This window comes from Schistocerca piceifrons, chromosome 7 (assembly GCF_021461385.2).
Source record: "Schistocerca piceifrons isolate TAMUIC-IGC-003096 chromosome 7, iqSchPice1.1, whole genome shotgun sequence".
In the NCBI taxonomy this organism is placed as follows: domain Eukaryota; kingdom Metazoa; phylum Arthropoda; class Insecta; order Orthoptera; family Acrididae; genus Schistocerca; species Schistocerca piceifrons.
The window spans coordinates 40,077,427-40,093,437 of NC_060144.1; the positions used below are offsets into that span (position 1 = coordinate 40,077,427).

The 16,011-nt window shown below is 42.9% G+C and overlaps 1 protein-coding gene across 1 annotated transcript in view; it reads right to left on the bottom strand.

The window, feature by feature from the left end:
- LOC124805409 (ras-specific guanine nucleotide-releasing factor 1-like) overlaps nt 1-16,011 on the bottom strand; it is a 429,611-nt gene that overhangs the window by 117,456 nt on the left and 296,144 nt on the right. The window lies entirely within an intron of this gene.

Here is a 16,011-nt window from a genome sequence, read left to right on the forward strand (position 1 = left end):
GTTTGTACAGAAACCAGATGGCAGTTATAAGAGTCGCGGGACATGAAAGGGAAGCAGTGGTTGGGAAGGGAGTAAGACAGGGTTGTAGCCTCTCCCCGATGTTGTTCAATCTGTATATTGAGCAAGCAGTAAAGGAAACAAAAGAAAAATTCGGAGTAGGTATTAAAATCCATGGAGAAGAAATAAAAACTTTGAGGTTCGCCAATGACATTGTAATTCTGTCAGAGACAGCAAAGGACTTGGAACAGCAGTTGAATGGAATGGACAGTGTCTTGAAGGGAGGATATAAGATGAACATCAACAAAAGCAAAACGAGGATAATGGAATGTAGTCGAATTAAGTCGGGTGATGCTGAGGGAATTAGATTAGGAAATGAGACACTTAAAGTAGTAAAGGAGTTTTGCTATTTGGGGAGCAAAATAACTGATGATGGTCGAAGTAGAGAGGATATAAAATGTAGACTGGCAATGGCAAGGAAAGCTTTTCTGAAGAAGAGAAATTTGTTAACATCGAGTATAGATTTAAGTGTCAGGAAGTCATTTCTGAAAGTATTTGTATGGAGTGTAGCCATGTATGGAAGTGAAACATGGACGATAAATAGTTTAGACAAGAAGTGAATAGAAGCTTTCGAAATGTGGTGCTACAGAAGAATGCTGAAGATTAGATGGGTAGATGATATAACTAATGAGGAGGTGTTGAATAGAATTGGGGAGAAGAGGAGTTTGTGGCACAACTTGACGAGAAGACGGGATCGGTTGGTAGGACATGTTCTGAGGCATCAAGGGATCACCAATTTAGTATTGGAGGGTAGCGTGGAGGGTAAAAATCGTAGAGGGAGACCAAGAGATGAATACACTAAGCAGATTCAGAAGGATGTAGATTGCAGTAGGTACTGGGAGATGAAGAAGCTTGCACAGGATAGAGTAGCTTGGAGAGATGCATCAAACCAGTCTCAGGACTGCAGACCACAACAACAACAACAACAACAACTATGCGGGGGTAGTAGCAGAACGCTACTTTGCAATTCGTTCACTTGTAGAAAGTATCATGTACAAAGCAAATCATATGTAATGCTATTTAATAGCTGCATTCTTCAAGTGCAGAAAGCTAACGGCGGGACGCAGTCGTAACAACAGCTGCTTAACGCAGGCGCATGGCTAACGACACAGGATAGGTACTCCTTCTGCAAGAACTTTTCGCTGTTCATGTTCAAAAACGTCGTGGACGGGGCAAATCTGGCCGCCTGTGCCGACTACCTGACTTCCGCTGTCTACTTTTCCAGTTATGACTGACAAGATTCAAGGAATAAAGTTATAGCTATGGAGGCATGGAAGTACCAGCTTGAAAGCGTCCTTTCGGACTGCAGCATTTACAGACGGCCACTATGTGCTCCAGACGAAGCAGAGACTAAGCGACAGCGGACACAGGCACGAAACACACAGGAGCACACGTAACATATATCAGAAATGCGCACCTGCTGCCGTTGCGGGTACAATAGACGAAAGGGGTTACGCAATGGCACAGTCGTTCGAAGTGGCGGTCACGAGATGACAGGACATTTATCAGTATTCAAGATTCCTTGTGTTCACAAGAAGCATTTTGACAAATTTTACCCGCAGACATATCGGAAAGTACAAAAACCTGTGGACAGAGGTGTAGGGTCGTTCGTCGTAGAAATGCTAAGTGAGGCAGAGATAAATTAGAAACTTGCGCAGAAGTGTCTGGAGCAATGTGGTGGGAGAAATCTCGCCGAGACATGTACTTCCCTGAAAGGGAAGCGCGAGGGTTCTTGGGTTCTCGGAGATGCTGGGGAATCGCTAGTGTCCGAGTTCCCGTTCTCGACACGATTCAGCCACTTGGCAAGTCATAAGGTATTTGTTGAAGAGCTGTCGGTAACTAGCCAGTTTTTAGTTCCCGGGGTAATGAACGTTTTCAGGCAATGTGTGATGTGCTTCACAGGTAACGCTTGAGTGTCCTCGATGGTGACTAGTCAATCACAGTGAGATAAATCTCACCAACGCGAGTAGTATGCGTACGATCTACAAGCCCCGACCTACTGTCGACACGTGGCTACATAACTAAGAACTCTGTTGGACTTTGGAGTAACTGAGCTGTGTCGCGCGCAAGGGTGCCTAGCCTCGACAGTGAGTAGAGGGTATGGTCATCTAGGCTCTGCAACACCCTCCCAGCTACAGTTCGATGCGGTATTGACTATGAATAGCGACACAGGGCTGCACTGTGACCTGGCCTATGTGGCACCACCTGAAGGCGATTCGCCGTGGGCGGCAAGCGGCAGAGTGTGGTCGGCCTCGCCCAGGCACTTGTGGCTGCGGCTGGTGCTGGGTGCGTACACTGCCGCAGTCAGTTGCGCGAACAGCCCACGCGCTGATGAACTACTCAAGAACGGAAAAGCAAGGGGCTAGTCAGTGAATATGTGACCTATGAAAAATTGCCTCCTGATGAACTGTCGCTTCATGACATCTCGCTGACATTCTATAGTTCTGTGACACACACACTCGCATGCAATTGGAGAGGGACAGAGTCGTTAGCGTTCTGTCGAATGCTGCTCTAACAAACAATCCATATCCAGTCAGCAGAGGCGTACCACATATGGCATGAAGACAAACTTTCTAGGTTAATGTATGTGTGGCTACTGCTCGTCATTCCGTTATCTATTGCTGATCAAGTTATATACTCCTACGAGTTGAAAAAATTCGTGGAAATACAAACCTGACAGCTATAGGGACCCAAACATTCATGCACTGAGACTGCTATCTAACTATCATGGAATCCTCCCAGTTATCATCCTGTGACTGTACACATTTCACGGGAATATGGTTTTATCCATGTCACGGTTACTTTTCTCAGGTTTGCTCCCAAACGTTTTTGAACATGGCCTACACATTCTATTTTGCTAATTATGGCATCTCCATATGTCTTAGAGTTCACCACATTGTTGTATGCCTTACTGTCACCATCGCCCAAATATTTGGTGTACCATACGCCTCTTGTTTCTACGGAGCGATGAAATATTTGTTGTTCTCCATGAACATCCATACCACCACTTGTTCCTCTAAAATTAGCCACACTGTTGTGTTCTTTATGTTCATTGACTTTACAGCATTTGCAATATTTAGACATTATCTCCACATCTAACACTTTACCGGTGTCTACACTCGTCCCAGTCAGTACTCCATTCATAGAAGTATGTCCTCTTTACTGCCAGCTTCTATCAAGTGCAACTGCAATATACGAATATCCATTATTTTCTTCCACTGCTTCCCTAGCAGCCAGTTTCATGCTTTCTTCGCTGACCTCACATACAGCTTTCTCTAATATTGCAGTCAGTTTTTCAAATTTATTTGGTGGTTGATGGAAGTTCATCACTGAACAAAATAATGTCCCTGCAGCCATGCCCTTGCCAATGGATCGTAAGGCGTAAACTAATCTAGTATTGATTTCATAAGGGCCACTTGCATCTGGTTTTGAAGAACTCATAAATGAAATCACAGCTGAGCATTTTGTGCAAATTAAATCCAGAGCAATTGCTAGGTCTTTTCTCCCACTGGCACTCTCACAAATTTTCACACTCTGTGACTCACCACACTGTCTAAAATCTACAAATTTAGAAATTACATCTGATGTCTCAAATTTATGATAATGTTACTGCTCCCCTTGTCACTTACAGTGAATTCGTTGTAACTCTCTTGAAATGGTGAGAGCTTCTTTGATGATGCACTTGTTGAGGAATTACAATTAGAAACATCGCTGCCAGGCGACGTAACCTCGTGTACAGAAAGCTTTCTAAACTTGTTTCCTCTAAATTGTCGTCTCTTGAAAATGCCTTTACGTTTCGTCATCTTCAATAAACACAAAATAACACACGTGAACAAGCAATGCAAACGTAAGTATAACAACTACTCACAATCACACTTGAACAACACTAACCGCGTGTTTGAAAGCGTGTTGTTTACAAACAGCAGAAACAAAAGCATACCGACTGTTGCATTCCAAGGATAGCCAACACACTCGGGAGTAAAACAAAAATCTCTAACGAGCAATGTAGGGGATCTAAAATATATGCAGAACAGTGGGTGACAGAAAAGTGGGCGTGGCACACAAACACACGTGCTAGGAAAATGCCCTTTAAATGCTCGAAAATAATTTTTTTCAGCAAAATCCTTTTCAGAGTACTTAAATAAAACCTTAATCTATCGAAATATTATGAAAACCGAAAATCGATTTATTTCGACCTGAACCACGGGCATTAAGACAGGATACTCCAGATGCATCGTGTTTAGTTGTGAAGCCACATGTCCCAATCGTGGCCAGGTAAACAACCGAAACAAGCACTACTGTTCTTTTGACAACAGCCAATGGCTTCTTCAGGTGGAACGTCAGCGTTCATGAAGTGTAGACGTGTGGTGTAGGATAGTGAACCCTGGGCTCATAGACGGAACACTTAATGTGCACAAGTATGGCACCCTCCTAACAGACCATCTTCCACGGGTGCTAGAAGACATTCCTCTGCAAAGTAGGAGGAACCTGGGGTACCAACGTGACGGCTGACCAGCCCATAGTGCACGAAGCACTACAGCATGTCTTCATGAATCATTTCGAAGGCGTTGGATTGGACGCAGAGGACCTGTACCTCGTGTGTCCCGTTGCCCCCGGATTTGATTTTTTCCGTGGAGAAGCGAAAAGACGCTGTCTACAAAGACATACCAACAACACCCGACGATACATAACGACGTATTATTGCAGCCTGCTCGGACACCTCCGCTGAAATTCTAGCACGTATGCAGCAGTCGTCCCATACCAGACTCGAAGTGTGTATTGCCACTGTCTGTGATGGTCAGTTGCCTCTTTACTGGTAAGAATGTACATAACTAGCATACACGCTTGTGTTGATCTGAAGTGTATGCTACCACAGTTTTGTAAAAGTGTCAGACTAGAAACTTTCCAAATACGATATCTCTTAAACGACTCGCAATCGAATCCTCATGTCACTAGGCATTTTACTAGTTAAAAACAGTGTGGTTAAACAAAAAATATACTTTCTATGTATGGTTACAACAATACGAGCTCCTGACTACCAATACGTTCATGTCGTTTGAGCCTTAGGCCAGCCCGACAAACTTTACAAAAAACCTCAGATCACTAGTAGTCTACGTAAATTCCTCAGTCATACTGTAGTATTCGTTTAACCATCCAACGATCAGTTAGGATGTCTACAGTTTTGTTAGTGGCGGGTGTTACATCTTGCGAAATGTTACACTACTGGCCATTAAAATTGCTACACCAAGAAGAAATGCAGATGATAAACGGGTATTCATTGGAGAAATATATTATACTAGAACAGACATGTGACTACATTTTCACGCAATTTGGGTGCATAGATCCTGAGAAATCAGTACCCAGAACAACCATCTCTAACCGTAATAACGGCCTTGATACGACTGGGCATTGAGTCAGACAGAGCTTGGATGACGTGTACAGGTACAGCTGCCCATGCAGCTTCAACACGATACCACAGTTCATAAAGAGTAGTGACTGGCGTATTGTGACGAGCCAGTTGCTAGGCCAGGCCACCATTGACCAGACGTTTTCAGTTGGTGACAGATCTGGAGAATGTGCTGGCCAGGGCAGCAATCGAACATTTTCTGTATCCAGAAAGGCCCGTACAGGACCTGCAACATACGGACGTCCATTATCCTGCTGAAATGTAGGGTTTCGCAGGGATCGAATGAAGGGTAGAGCCACGGGTCGTAACACATCTGAAATGTAGCGTCCACTGTTCAACGTGCCGTCAATGCGAACAAGAGGTGACCGAGACGTGTAACCAATGGCACCCCATACCATCACGCCGGGTAATACGCCAGTATGGCGATGACGAATACAAGCTTCCAATGCGCGTTCACCGCGAAGTCGCCAAACATGGATGCGACCATCACGATGCTGTAAACAGAACCTGGATTCATCCGAAAAAATGACGTTTTGCCATTCGTGCACCCAGCTTAGTCGCCGAGTACACCATCGCAGGCGCTCCTGTCTGTGATGCAGCGTCAAGGGTAACCGCAGCCACGGTCTCCGAGCTGATAGTCCATGCTGCCGCAAACGTCATCGAACTGTTCATGCAGGTGGTGTTGTCTTGCAAACGTCCCCATCGGTTGACTCAGGGATCGAGACGTGGCTGCACGATCCGTTACACCCATGCGGATAAGTGCCTGTCATCTCGACTGCTAGTGATATGAGGCTGTTGGAATCGAGCACGGCGTTCCGTATTACCCTCCTGAACCCACCGATTCCACAATCTGCTAACAGTAATTGGATCTCAACCAACGCGAGAACCAATGTCCCGATACGATAAACCGTAATCGCGATAAGCTACAATTCGACCTTTATCGAAGTCGGAAACGTGATGGTTCGCATTTCTCCTCCTTACACGAGGCATCACAACAACGTTTCACCAGGCAACGCCGGTCAACTGCTGTTTCTGTATAGAAATCGGTTGGAAACTTTCCTCATATCATCACGTTGTAGGTGTCGCCACCGGCGCCAACCTTGTGTGAATGCTCTTAAAAGCTAATCATTTGCATATCACAGCATGTTCTCCCCGTCGGTTAAATTTCGCGCCTATAGCATGTCATCTTCGTGGTGTAGCAATTTTAATGGCCAGTAGAGTACATCTTGCGAAACATTACTAAATTTCTTACCTGAAAACTACCTAGAATAGTTGGTTTGGACCACAATCGTGATGGAAATATGTTAGTTCTATTGGCAAAAAATTGAGCTGACCTATTGGAGGGTATCAACAACGAAGCTGGTATCAATGAGCATGAGGTAGCTGTAACAACAATGATTTCTAAAGTAGAAACGGTAACTAAAACGAGTAGCATGATTTATGTGTTAAATAAACTAGATAAAGAAATAGTAGAATCATACCTCAATGAAGAACTTGCGTTATTTACCTCAGGACAGGAGGATATAGAAAAACAATGGCACAAAGAAACAGACTGCTGCATAATATAAAATAAAGCATACCGCTATAGATAGATAGAAGATAAATGAAACGCGTTTTGCTGTCAAGACAATTATTCGTGAAGCTTTCAGTGACTGTCGTAACATAATCTGTCGACAGATCTTTGACAAAACCCAATGTAATTCTGATCGTATATAAAGGCTATTAGTGGCACCAAATTTAGGATTCAGTTACTCGTGGATGAGAGATGAACTGAAACTAAGGGTAGCAAAGAAAAATCAGAAATGCTTAATTGCGATTTCAAATATTATTTTACAAACGAACATGCAGCAGCATTGTCCAAATTTAATTCTGATACCATCGCAAAGATGAGTGAAATTGGTATTAGTGGCAGTGACGTTGAGAAACAACTTTAATCGCTAAAACTGAACATAGATGTGATGGGATACTTATCAGATTCTACACTTAATTAGCCCCTCTTCTAACTATAATTTATGGTAAATAGTTCGAGAAATAAAACCATGCCCAGTAGTTAGAAGCGAGCCTAGGTCACATTCGTCCATAAGAGGTGCAGCAGAAACGATCCAGAGTGCTAGCGTACAATATCTTTGCAATCCATTTATTTTAGAATTTTAGAAAGTATTAAGAGTTCAAACGTAATTTACGTCTAACAGAATGCCTCCTTCATGCTAACCAGCAGGAATTCTAAAGATGTCGATCTTGTTAAAACCGGTGGACGCGAAGGACGAGATCAATGTTTAACGACCCGTCGACAAGGGAATCATTAGAGACGGAGCAGAAGTTCAGACTAAAGAAGGATGGAGAAGGAAAGCGGTCGTGCCCTTTCGAAGGAACCGTCCCAGCAGTTGCCTGAAGCGATTTGGGAAAATCACGGTAAACTTAAATCAGGATGGTCGGCAGCGGGTTTGAACCGTCGTCTCCCCGCGTGCGATACCAGTGTGCCGACCACTGCGCTAAACAGTTCGATATGGATCGAGGCAGTGAGACAGGTGCAGTATTTCCCGATTTGCGAAAAGCATTTTACTCAGTACGACGTCTACGCTTAGCAAATTATCTACGACGAAGAGTCGTCGACAGATGTAGAAGTAGCCGAGGGAAGAGTGTAAGGATTCTTCAACTCATTTTTAAATCAATAAGCTTTGCGGAGAATATTAACAGTGAAGTCATACTATTCTCAGGCGATACATTTATCTGTATTGCCTAAGTGAAGGGCAGCACGGATGGTCACAGGTTTGTTCAACCCTGGGAGTGTTACGAAGAAGCTGAAAGAACTGAACAGGCTGACGCTTGAGGGTAACCTGTTGAGAAAGGTTCTGGAAAGAACTGTAAGTGACGAAAATCTGGGAACTATCTGCAAGCCCTACGTGCGGTCCCCACAGAGATCGCGATGAAGACAATGCTCCAGTAATCGAAGCACAGCAGGGACAGTGAAGTTTCAGCCTTCAGTCATCTCGAGCCCCGTGCTCCGTGCGTCGACGGAAAGATAAAAAGTCCGAATAACTGGTGCAGTGGAACGTTCCCTCTGCCGTGCGCTTCACAGTGGTTTGCCTAGTATAGATGTAGATAGTCACCAGAAATAGGCGTAAAACGTAGCTGATGGCAGAATGATAAAGACGTAGACGTTGATACTCGTACAGGGAGAGCGAACACGGTGTATTTTAAGTGCAGAGTTAACCATAAGACGGCTTTGTCCAATATGAGTGTCACATATACAGGGCTATTACAAATGATTGAAGCGATTTCATAAATTCACTGTAGCTCCATTCATTGACATATGGTCACGACACACTACAGATACGTAGAAAAACTCATAAAGTTTTGTTCGGCTGAAGCCGCACTTCAGGTTTCTGCCGCCAGAGCGCTCGAGAGCGCAGTGAGACAAAATGGCGACAGGAGCCGAGAAAGCGTACGTCGTGCTTGAAATGCACTCACATCAGTCAGTCATAACGGTGCAACGACACTTCAGGACGAAGTTCAACAAAGATCCACCAACTGCTAACTCCATTCGGCGATGGTATGCGCAGTTTAAAGCTTCTGGATGCCTCTGTAAGGGGAAATCAACGGGTCGGCCTGCAGTGAGCGAAGAAACGGTTGAACGCGTGCGGGCAAGTTTCACGCGTAGCCCGCGGAAGTCGACGAATAAAGCAAGCAGGGAGCTAAACGTACCACAGCCGACGGTTTGGAAAATCTTACGGAAAAGGCGAAAGCAGAAGCATTTCTTAAACAGGAGATTGGAAAACCGTTGGATCGGTCGTGGTGGAGATCATGATCAACAATTCATGTCATGGCCTCCACGCTCTCCCGATTTAACCCCATGCGATTTCTTTCTGTGGGGTTATGTGAAAGATTCAGTGTTTAAACCTCCTTTACCAAGAAACGTGCCAGAACTGCGAGCTCGCATCAACGATGCTTTCGAACTCATTGATGGGGACATGCTGCGCCGAGTGTGGGAGGAACTTGATTATCGGCTTGATGTCTGCCGAATCACTAAAGGGGCACATATCGAACATTTGTGAATAAAAAACTTTTTGAGTTTTTGTATGTGTGTGCAAAGCATTGTGAAAATATCTCAAATAATAAAGTTATTGTAGAGCTGTGAAATCGCTTCAATCATTTGTAATAACCCTGTATTTAATGCTGACCAAAACAAAACGCATAATCGAATGTTAGAAAAGGCTTAAAAAGTTTGCAACCACCTACGTGCGATACTGTTTTACTGCTGGTGAAACTAAGACACAGCAGTCATCGCCAGCAACAAGTTGGCAAAGAAAGAGACGCTTGGGAAACGGTGGCCGCATACCGATCGAAGCGGAGGTCATCGCATTCGTCGGAAATAAAGCGTGGACGGCATTTTGTGATTGGTTACCTGCTACAGGGTAAACGATAACTGATTCGAACCTGCGACCGTAGCGGTCACGCGATTCCAGACTGAAGCGCCTAGAACCACACGGCCACACCGCCCGGCAAATGCTGGGATTCAAAAGCTTCTTTCTTATCTACAAGACGGAACCATTCACTGCCAGGCATAGATACTTTCATTTTGCTCTCGCAGCAGTATGATCCTACCTGACTACTATTTTGAACGTTGCCACATTTCTGCTGCCATCTGTAAGTCTCTCTCTCTCTCTCTCTCTCTCTCTCTCTCTCTCTGTGTGTGTGTGTGTGTGTGTGTGTGTGTGTGTGTGTGTGTGAGAGAGAGAGAGAGAGAGAGAGGGAGAGAGAGAGAGGGAGAGAGAGAGAGAGGGGGGAGAACAGAGACCCTTTGGATGTTAATCACATTATCTTGCAACATTAACCGTTATTATGGCCTTCTTGCTCAAGCGACCTCACTGTTACGAACTCGAAACGCAAGCCGAAATCTTCACTGTCCACATTAACCCTGTGTATTGGTGAGTGATTCAGTGCTGTCCTGCCTGGAGTGTCTGTGGGGGTCACGTTGCAGAAACGACGATGCTGAAGAGTCATAAACGGCTTCACTGACAAGCGGTTAATTACGAACTTTTATCGTGGCTTTTGTGTTGTTGCAAAACCTATTACTCTCTGTTAGGCAACATCAATGTTTTACACGGATCATAAATTTCTTACTGGTGCTAATGATGCGCGACCATAGCGACGAAACAAAACCATCGTAACATATGTATTCGCGCGGATCCAATTAACGGAGTAATAACAGCGTAGAGAGCCGGCAGGGACCTGGGCAAGCGTTGCGCGGCGGGCAGAGGATAATTAATTTTAAATATTCAGCGTGCGCCGTTGCCGCACGGGCTGTCCCTGTAGCGACGCATAGTTACCCAACACTAACGACAAAAGTTCAACTTTGTGGATGTGTTGCAGAGCATTACAATCGATAGGGGAGCATTTAGAAAGGGATGGAATAGCGTGGTACTCTGTAACAGTGTAAAAAAAGATCTAATGTATCGCGGATCGAAAGTCTGTTCTTCATGACGACACCACAACGCTTCCTACGCTCTTTGGTTATTTCACTCAGTAATGGAAACTACAGCTACTGAGCTGTACCTGCCTGAAACGTTGGTTATTTCACTCAGTAATGGAAACTACAGCTGGCGCGCTGTATATGCCTGAAACGGATCCTCTGGCGTATTTTCTAACCTAGATTTTTTGTCAAAAACTCTCTTATAGGAAAATAATTTTTTACGATATTATAGAACAACAGCAGTCGTTCTGTTTTTAGAGTCATCAGTCATCTTGCCGGCCGGTGTGGCCGTGCGGTTCTAGGCGCTTCAGTCTGGAACCGCGTGACCGATACGGTCGCAGGTTCGAATCCTGCCTCGGCCATTGATGTGTGTGATGTCCTTAGGTTAGTTAGGTTTAAGTAGTTCTAAGTTCTAGGGGACTGATGACCTCAGATGTCCCATAGTGCTCAGAGCCATTTGAAACCAATCAGTCTTCTGACTGGTTTGATGCGGCCCGCCACGAATTCCTCTCCTGTGTCAAACTTTTCATCTCAAAGTGGCGCTTGCAACCTACGTTCTCAACTGCTGGATGTATTCCAATCTCTGTCTTCCTCTGTAAGTAGGCTGTTTAGGTTTTTATGTTGGTAACACCACGTAACGCTCTGTATGAAAATCACTGACTGTGCTGCGTGCAGTCTGTGGCTGGTTGGCTTTGTTGAAAAATTTGCTATTGTAGTGTTGGGCAGTTGGCTGTTAACAGCGCGTAGCGTTGCGCAGTTGGAGGTGAGCCCCCAGCAGTGGTGGATGTTGGGAGAGAGATGGCGGAATTTTGAGAGTGGACGATCTGGACGTGTGTCCATCAGAAAGAGTAAATTTGTAATATTGGATATCATGGACTGATATATATATTATCGCTTTTGAACACTATTGAGGTAAATACATTGTTTGTTCTCTATCAAAATCTTTCATTTGCTAACTATGCCTATCAGTAGTTAGTGCCTTCAGTAGTGGCGCTCGTTGTATTGCAGTGGTTCGAGTAACGAAGATTTTTGTGAGGTAAGTGATTTGTGAAACGTATAGGTTAATGTTAGTCAGGACCATTCTTTTGTAGAGATTTTTGAAACTCAGGTTGCGTTGCGCTAAGAATATTGTAAGTTAAGCGTTGATCAGAATTCGTAAAGGGAGTAATGTCTGAGTACGTTCAGTTTTGCTCAGCTGTTTGAAAATCAAATAATGTAAGAGGTTTATCAGCACAGTAATTCATTAATTTTTCTAAGGGGTCGTTTCATATGTCGACCCTTAGCCGAGGATACCTCACTGGAATCTTCTGATTTTTTCTTGTAGTTAGTGTAATTAGTGTAGCTATTGTTTATTGCTAGCGCGTAATTATAGAGAGAATTTCCTTTGTAGTTGTAGTTTTTCATTGTTGTATAGTAAAACAGTTGTGGCATGCATGCAGATTTGCACCAAGTATTTAGCAGCTGCGCTTGCAATTAAAGAGATATTATTTTGCTCTTCAAATTGTGCTTTTCTGTGTTAGCGTGTGAAATATTGTGACAATAATGGCGTGTGAAAAACGTAACACTAGGCTCCAAAGTAAACTGAGAAATAATAGTGACGACGAGCGTAGCTTATCAGCACCACTGTGTAATGAATTAACAGACATTCAAAGTAGTAATTTGGTAATTGTGCATAGGGAAATGGAGCGGACTGCAAATAATGGTGTGGACAGTGAAGCAATTAGTGAACAGGGAAGCATTATCGATCGATCGGTCGGCAACAGCTCGCCTCAGGAATCCGAAATGACAGGACACAATTTCGCAAATACTGTAGATTCAGGTTTTGGGTCCTCACCGTTTTGTCATATACGTCCAGACACATTTTCTGCTTTTCAAAATGCGAATATTGCCGGTTCAAATGCACTGCCAGTGCATTGTTATTACAGTTAATGCAACAAATGGGACAAAGGCTACAAAAGTTAGACACAACGCTTGAACAAAATCAGAAACAAATGGGACAAAATCATCAAAAGTTAGACACAATGGAACAAAATCAGAGACAAACACAGCAAAAGCTTCAAAAGTTAGACACAATGGAACAAAATCAGAGACAAACACAGCAAAAGCTTCAAAAGTTAGCCAGAATGGAACAAAATCTTCGGAAGTTAGACACCACGCTTGAACAAACACGTGAAGATTTAACTACTGAGTTACATAACATTGAATCGAAATGTCAAAAAGTCTGTAATGACGTAAAAACACAAATTTGTGAGCATTTTGAACCTATTTTTTCGCGGCATGAAAATGCATTACAGAATCACGAAACAGCCATAAAATAACTGCAAACTATTGTTCATGAAAATCATGCGACCTTGCAAACTAAAATTGACTCAGTTGCATCTACCGATTCGGTTACGCAACTTGCAAAAACTCAGGAAAACTTAAAGGACACAATAGATACTCTGAAAATTGGATCAGAAAGACACATGGAGAAAATTAGTTCACTATCATAGCAAGTAGTTGAACTTTCGGACCAGCTACGAAGGTAGATGATAATCTGAATGCCACAAAACCGGTAGTCGTTAATGACACAGAAGAGTGCGAACAAATTAGGAATTTCAAACAAAATCAGAATCAAATTAATACGCAACACCAAAGAGAAATCCGGGAAGTACAAGATCAGCTCACACAGGTAATACAAGAATTACGTATTTCAGAGGACAATCGCGCTCCAATACGGGAAGAGGGACATAGAAATACGGTACAGCTACGAAATAATAACACAGAGCACTTCGGAAATTATGAAAGAAATTGGATTCTGAGATGGAACTGCCGCAACGAAGTAACAATGACCAATATGCAACTCGCCGACGTGATGATTTTGACTATGAGCTGTTTCTTACTACACGCAAACTCAAAACATTTAAGAATTCCGGCAACGACATTCATCAATTCTCTCATTGTTTTCCTCCCAACTGGTCATTAGAGCACAGATTAGAATTTATGTGTGGGTATTTAGAGAATGAACTAGCTGTAAGAATGCGATCGGTCATTCACGATTGCCACAGTGAAGGAGAATTTTATCATGCCTTTCTCTCAGCATATTGGTCTCAAGCTACACAAGACCAAGTAAAACATAGCATCATAATGATGAAACATTTCGAACAATCTGAATTTTCCAGTCTTGTGAAATATTTTGAAGACATGTTGCACAAGAATCAGTACCTGCCAAACCCATACAGCCCCTCAGAACTTATCCGCATTTGCTTAATCAAATTACCTGAGCATTTACGACATATTATCTTGGCAGGACGTTGCAAAGACGACATTGAAGCTTTTTAGGGACCCTTACAGGAACTGGAAATTGACACTGACAATCGCGGGACGCGAGAACAGGAACACAAAAATTACAGGTCGCATTTGTCACAATTCCGCTATGAAAGAAATAATAACTGGACACGACAAGGCTATTCTTACAACGTAAATCGTGACCAAAACAGACATCACCCATATGACAACCGTTGGCAGAGTAGTAATAATTACAGGGAAAGATCACCTCTCCGCAGTAATGACTATCACAGAGACAATCGGAGAAACAAACAATATAGAAACCAAAATAATTATTATCAAGGGAGACAGAATAACGTCAGACGCAACGGTCCATCGCGCAGTTACGATTCCGGGAGAAATTCTCCACCACATGACTGACAAAAAAGAAACTATGTAAACTACCGACAAAACGACAGACCTGAATTTCATCAGAACTGGTTGGATTCAAACAGGGCAGGGCCCCTGGAGAAGGTGAATTTGTAGAAGTTATTTCTCCTAATCCTAATAACGACGCGCGCCAACAAAGAGACAGACAATGACTCGCACCGCAGGCAGCCGCGTGCGCCGGCTGGCTCAGAGAAAAATAACATAGACGCTAACCTTGAGAAAAATTCCAGTATTCTTTACCGACTTATACCGCATGATAATTGCGTTCAAGTTGAAACTCTGAGTACTATGAAGAGTAAAGGATTGCACCACATTTCACATGTAAAACCGTTTATTGAGAGATAATCTGCTTTTTAACTTAGTCTTTGCTATAAAACTTTTCACTTCACATTTCTAGTATGCTTTGTCAGAATTAGAAACTGTTAAAATGCAACAATGTTTCAAGTTAAATATCCATCAAGAACCAAGAGAACTTATTTAAACAGAAATTACGAATGCATTGGTATAGTGAACAGATGACACAATGTTGTTTTTTGTACATTCTCGCTTGTTAGTTGCACGATTACGTAACGACTATCAGGCTTACATACTTAGAACATATAACAGTACTGCTAATGAGATTTTACTGCAACATTTTGGTTTACTTGAAAATACATTATGGATTTGAAGTGCTTTCTGAGAGATAGCAGATGACACAGTGGTTAGTTTATTTGACAGCTACACGACTGTATCACGATGCTACTAATGTGTCACACAATTTACATTGTTGCTTTTGCGGTGTGTCTGTTTTATATCCGCACAGTTTTTCTGTATTATTCTGGAAAGTAGAACATGTTTTAGTAGTAACTTTTGTGGTATAACTACAATGAGACAGCCTTTTCCCAAGCACAACAATACGTTACATTATAGTACTTTCTTGATCACAGTAAGGTACGTAATAACTACGATATCTATACCCAAAGCATTTCACTTTTGTTTATGATGAGGTAAGTACATTGACATCAGCAGAACTTTGCTTACAGAGGACGATAACTACGACACTTCCTCAGAATTATCTTACAGCAAGACGCACATTTAGCGCTACAGGACACGCATTTGAGTGATTAATTTTGTACTTAAACCATTTATTTTTCAAGATTTTTGAATTACAAAGAAAGTTTTCCATGATACATTTCACTCCGTTGCTGTAATCTGTAACACCTGAGGGTATAATTACATTAATCCTCAGGGGAGTACACGCTTACTTTGTGTACCATGTGTTTAGCAGGCACAGGGAGCCCTAGCTAATATGATATTTGCTTATACAACTTTACACATCGGTACCATATTTCTCTAACACAGAATTACACAGCTATCTGATTATTTAACAGAGAAACAA